We start from the raw sequence: 6491 nt of genomic DNA, 5'->3' as shown, positions 1-6491 counted from the left end.
TAATTAACAAACAATAATAATTAAAGACCTGGTCATCAGTGGGTTATGTAGCTGCTGGATTAACTGAAATTACTCAACAAGAAAACCAGGTACAAGAACAGTGTAGAGGCTAAGCCTACGCTTGAAGCCACTGAGGTGGTCGTTAACGGGGGTGACGCGATGTCACTGGTATGCATGAATTAAGTTCACAGTCCAATAAATCCAGCAGTATGTATCTTGTCCTTTTTGGTCTTTATTCCGTATCGACATAGCATAATAGCGCAACGGTCACAAACTGTTTGCCTTCTCAATGACACACCTGACGCCGATTACGTGCGTCTACCTTAAATACCTTTACATTACATAATCAAAACAGAAAAAGGTGACCTCTAGTGACCACATAAGGTATTAACCCAAGAATGGCTCCTACAAACAGTTTTCACAATTTTTTGTAAAGAATAAAAAATTGATGTAGTGATCACACCACTAAAGTTTATTCTTGATAAGTCCACATGTAATTATTTATTAGTACTGAGCACATGCACAGGGAAAAGTGAGAGAGTGTGGCTCTTTTTTTACTTTATCAAGTTCACTTTTCGGATTCAAAGCTTAGATGGTCACAGTTTTTTGTGACCTGTCCTGTCTGAGCATATATTATAATGACCAATTCCTTGAATATGATATCAAATACTACAGTCTGTCAAAGAAAATTTTTTTTTTTTAAATTTCATACAACTTAAGCAGGCAGAGAAAAGTTGCTAATTTTAAAGTGTTCAAACATCAGTCCAGCAATTCAATTCACTTCAATTCAGTTCAATTGTATTTATACAGCCTCAAATCACAACAACTGTTGCTTCAAGGCACTTTATATTGTAAGGTTAAAAAAAGCCTAAAATAATACAAAAGAGTAAACCCCGACAGTCAGATAATCCCTTTGAGCAAGGACTTTGGCTTGAGTAAAACAGAAAAACTCCCATTTAAGAAACCTCCAGAAGAGCCAAGCTCTGGAAACGAAGGCAATCTGCTGCGACCGGTTGGGGTTATTTGCACATCTTCTTCCACTTATCCAGTTCAGGGTCACAGGGAGGCTGGAGTCTACCCCAGCTGCCATAAGGTGAGAGGTGGGGTGCACCCTTGGAACGCTGCCAGTCTGTTGCAGGGCCTAACACACAGAGACAGACAACCATTCGCACTCACACCTGTGGGCAAATTAGGATCTCCAATAAACCTAACCCCACTAACTGCTTGTCTTTGGACTGTGAGAGGAGGCCAGAGTACACAGTGAGAACGCATGCAGACACAGGGGGAATTCCACACAGAAAAGCCTCGAGCAGATGGTGGATTTGAGTCAACAAAGCTAAATACTGCAACACTGTGATGCCTGGTATAAAAACATGAAACATTTGTTCTTAATCAATACTTAAAAAGTCAAAGAGTTGCTGTAAATGCTGTTGGTAGATAATACCGTTGAAGTTTAAAAAAAATAACCATTATAATATTACGGAAGTACTTTGATTACAAAAGAAAAAGCAGCTTCTCTCAACTTGTTTCATTTATTTATTTATTTAAATTATGAATAATAAAAGAAGTAGAAGGACAGGAGAGTGTGGCATGACACTTTTATTTCTGTTTGTGTTAAACATGCAATATTAAGTTTTACTTTACAGTTTAATCAATCTATTCAATATCGATTTTCTTTCTATAGCACATTTAAGCAACAAAATTGTTTACAATTGGTTACAACTGTGTTATTATGTCTATTATGGGCAAGGCTGTGCAGAACTCAGGTGACCACACCTTTCTACCACAGCACTGACCTCTCCAACCAGGATGCCCTTAAATGCCCCTGAGATAGGCAAACCTTGATACCCCTTTTCGAAGAATCGTACAACATAAGCAGTAAAAGGGATGTTTACATTGTACTTGTAAGCCAGCATTTTGACTGTGCAGTAGCTGTTTGGTGGGATGGAGACTTTTACTTTAGCAGAGTGACTGAACTCTCTTGTATCAGTCGGCACTTCTGAAAAGCTCAATATTGTGGTAATATTGCTAAGCACAATTGTTCCAGATACCATGTTAGGGATTTTTGTCTGAAAGGTCTTAGGGGCATCAGAAAAGGGAAGAAAGCCAAGATCCCACCATTTATCATCTACAACTCTCTTTGAAAGAGTAACTGTCTTTGTCACTGGATTGCATTGATTGTTAGAAATGGGATAGACGGCCAAGGTCGATGGAGGATTCCGGATCATTTTAGCATCATTCATTTTATACTCGACATGATGGATTAATTCATTGTTAATGTCCCTTTTGATGGTCAGCACCTCATAGTACCAATACCAATATTCTTCACCTCCCCAAGGAAGATAAAATGCCCAGTCACTGGGACGCACTTTACCTAGACCATACTTGTTTTTTCCAACATAAACCTCATCACTAGAACATGTTCTAACTGCATTTGCGGGCACTGAACCAAAGGAACCTTCCTTCCACTCCAGAATCTCAAAGTATTTGTCATTCACAAGGATATCAAATGAGTTTGTACGATACTCTTTTTTTGTCTAACGAATAGTGGCAGAAATTTCCAAAACGCCAGTTGTAGACGCCAGCATGGCATCCATATTTGCAGACATAGTCAATACGTATGTCATATAAGTTCCAAATTGACACTGCTTCATCAGGGACGGTACCATTCCAGGTCTGCCATTTCACGTTGCCCTTATTATCATACGCCTGCCTTTTCTGTTTCATCTTGGCAGGAAACAGAAGATGTTGATATACTGATGTGTTAACGGAGATGTCTGTCATTTCAGGAGCTCTGTCCTCCAGATCTGGGTTCAGAGAGGTCACTGTATGAAAGAAAACAAAAACCTTTTGCAAAAAAATCATCAAATGCAAGTGTGAAAACATGAAACTTCAGATTTTGCTCTTTTTTATGTTCACAAAGTCGACACAATTTTAAATTGACTATGATATTTTGTCCTCGAATTTCTCATGACTGCCAGACATTACCTGACATCATATTTCCAATCCTGTTTCCAAAACCTGAAAACCATTTTTTCCTTTTTTTAAAACCCTTTTAAAAGCAGGTTTAAACCAAATCTTGGTCCGAAAAATTATAAAAATGAATTGGACCACAGATTTAAAGAATTATTTCACTCCTGGTTATTCGGTGAAAATTTTAAATAAGTTAACTCCCATTTAAGCAGGAGATCAGCAATTCCAGTGCCTCAAGGTAAACTGATGATCCAAGGATGAATTTGTAGTGTTCGGTGTGTTGCAGCCTTTAGACTGACATTTCCTGGTCTTTAGCTGTTTGATTAGTGCTTATTGCTCCTGAGCACATGGTGTACAGTGGGTTTATCTGAGCATTTAATCTCCAAGTAGTTTTAGAGCTAGTATCACAAAATCTCACTTTCTTGTTTGTTTTACAAAAGGACTCATGAGGACACTTTTGCAAATTCATAATGTCAGTTACATTTTACCATTTCTGTCCTCTGAGGGCTTCTTCACGATGTCCTGAGGGCTGGCTGAGGATAGAGCCAGGAGCAACAGCAATGACAGCTTTAATAAAAAAGAAATGCTGTTTTATTACAACCAGTTTATATTGCAGTCATTAACTAGCTGACCACCACTGTTTATATATTAAACACAAAGGCTGCACAAGAAACATGAAACTCAAACTTATGGTAAAATCTGAAAACTAAAATTCCTTAGAAATCAAATATTAAATTATCTGCAGCAATAAGTGAACAGTCTGCTTTGTTTTGCAGTTTTATATTTAGATTAATGACATTTTCAAAACCTTTTTCAACATTTAGAGTAAAGTAAAAAGTTACTCACCATCATAGGTTTAAGTTGCTAAGTCTGTCTAGGTCTGACGTGTGGCTGGTTTATATATCTGAAACTGCAGACCAATATGTTTATTTTGTACCCGGACCAATGAACAGGTGGGTGAAAGCAGAGATCAATCACATGTTACAGTTGATTTGTTTCTGGTTGCGTCACATTGCATTTATTACCTTTCCCAATGAGTGTTCACATTTTAGACATACATGCCAACTATTTCCATTTTTAAAGTGGAGGACAGTGCAACACTGTTTCTATCCTTCCTCATTAACGCCATTTGTATAATATAACATTTTTAAATAATATAAAAATTGAATTTAATATTTAACTGAGCTTTTGTCTTTTATTGATTTTTTCTAATTTACATTAAACCTTTCACTCCTCACTTCTGCTTGTTGGCATTAATAACATTTTTTAAACTGCATTGCACGTGATGTGTGTGTGCCTGATCCTTGACCTATTGCGTAAGCCTTTTCCCGCTCTCTCTTCTGTTCCCGGCATTTGCTATTTTGTTTGTTTGCTTTGATTTCATCATTTGATCTCTTTTTGTTGACTATTTGCCAAGCAGCAAAGATATGAGTTTCAGACTTTCATTTACTAACTTGGGTCCTCATCTTTCATCAGTCACATCACCATCAGTCACAATGTGGATGTAGTGAAAAAACATTAACAATACCCCAAATAACAGACAATTAGTTATTTGGGGTGGCTGTAGCTCAGGTGGCAGAGCAGGTCAGCCACTAATCAGAAGGTCGGTGGTTTGATCCCAGGCTGCCTCCTGGCTGCATGCCAAATATCCTTGGGCAAGATACTAACCCCATGTTTGCCTACTGGTGGTGGTCAGAGGGCCCAGTGGCGCCAGTGTCCGGCAGCCTCGCCTCTGTCAGTGCGCCCCAGGGCAGCTGTGGCTACAATGTAGCTTGCCATCACCAGTGTGTGAATGTGTGTGTGAATGGGTGAATGAAGTGTGAAGCGCTTTGGGGTCCTTAGGGGCTGAGTAAAGCGCTATACAAATGCAGGCCATTTACCATTTATTTTAAACTTTTCTAGCAGTCCTTCACAAACAGGGAACAGTCTGTCTATTCTCTCCATCTGTCAGCTGCTGCTGGCTCTTCCTCCTCCTCTTCCTCACACACTGCTGAGTTTGTCCTGGTGGATCATCAGGGGTGCAAAGCCTCACAGATGATGTGCAGCAGTGGGTCCCTCAGTCTGTCCTCACTCTGGACACTTGCAGTTGTCACACATGGAAATTAAATGTGTGATGAGCTGCAGGATTCAAACACAAGTGTAACTTATAAATACATGTTCATACTTTTATTCCACAATCAGAGAGAAAGAAAAGGAGAGAGAGTGCAGGACAGACAGACAGGTGACAGTCTCAGGTGTACACACTGCTACAAAACACCACAAGAGAAGGAGGATTTAGTGTTTGTGTTATTACGAGTGTAAACAAGAAGAGTTCCCAGATAGTACAGTGGACACATGTGTGACTACTGTGATTAAAGCATCTTTCTTTCAGCTTAACGAGTGAACCGTCAGCTCGTTCAAACAAACGTTAAAGTCCGTTTTGCTCGACACCACCAAACAGAGGCAGAAATATAACATAGCTAACGCTAACAGTGCAGTAGTGATGGTAAATTCGATTCTTTTTACTGAATCGAGTTTTAATGAGTCACTCACCAAAGTGAATCGGGTTTCTTGAGTCATTTGAGTCACTGAGTCAGTTGACCAGAGAGTGCAAAAATGTATATTTTCACTCAAACTTAACTTGTTTCTCTTTTAATGTAATCCTACTGCTAAGATGAATTATTGTAAAAGAAAACAACTATATTTTCTTAGAGCAAAAAAGAGCAAAACAAATTCTAAAGGGAACATTTATTTATTTTTATTTTATTTTATTGGTATTTTCCTTAAATGTGTCAAACATATATATTTTCTCATCTAAATGTCCACTGAGCTGTGAGCCAGGGGGCGGTAAAGCGCCTTAACATTGGTTGCTAACCAATAAGAAGAAGAAGCTGTGAGCCAGGAGGGAGGGGGTGAGTGAGTGAGTGAGTGGCTGTGTCCGAATTCAGGGGAAGGATGCTCATAAGGACACTACCTACCTACGTCACAAGGTAGTGTCCTTAGACGGACGGGTAGTCAGGAAGTGAGCAGCTGTGGACAGCCCCCTTTTTTTCTCCATAGAAACTTCATTGAACAAACAATGAGTATCCAACGTAACAGATGGGCTGTGGACAGCCTCCTAGCCTTCAACTCCGCCCTTACTTGCGTGTTTTTCGAGAAGGGTCTGGCTGCAGCCACTGGGGAGCGCCATATTGGGACCTCCACAGTAATGCTGGGCAGACACTTTTCAGTCGCGCGATTCAGCTCCTGCTCAAACTGTACGATTGACTCGCAGGGGTTAGAAGTTCATAGGTCACGATGCAGGGTCTCACACTATACGACCCGATGCTCTGATGCGACCTGAGTGCTCACACTGTGTGTCCATAAAATGAAGGTTATAACAGAAATTCTGTCGCTCGCTCTCTCTGTCTTTCACTCACACAGACACACCACCACCATCAACTTTGTTAAATTGCTAATGAAAAACATTGATCAGGCAGCTGTGATTGAGCAGCAGTGTAGATCCAACTATTTTCACGGTTGTTGCGGTCGTGATAATT

General features: G+C 39.8%; 1 pseudogene; it reads right to left on the bottom strand.

The window, feature by feature from the left end:
* Window positions 1-1581: 1581 nt before the first annotated feature.
* LOC113034238 (natterin-3-like) lies at window positions 1582-3882 on the bottom strand (annotated as a pseudogene).
* Window positions 3883-6491: the final 2609 nt, after the last annotated feature.

The sequence above is a fragment of the Astatotilapia calliptera genome, chromosome 12 (genome assembly GCF_900246225.1).
Source record: "Astatotilapia calliptera chromosome 12, fAstCal1.2, whole genome shotgun sequence".
Classification (NCBI taxonomy): Eukaryota; Metazoa; Chordata; class Actinopteri; order Cichliformes; family Cichlidae; genus Astatotilapia; species Astatotilapia calliptera.
This window is presented reverse-complemented; position numbering and strand designations above follow the sequence as displayed.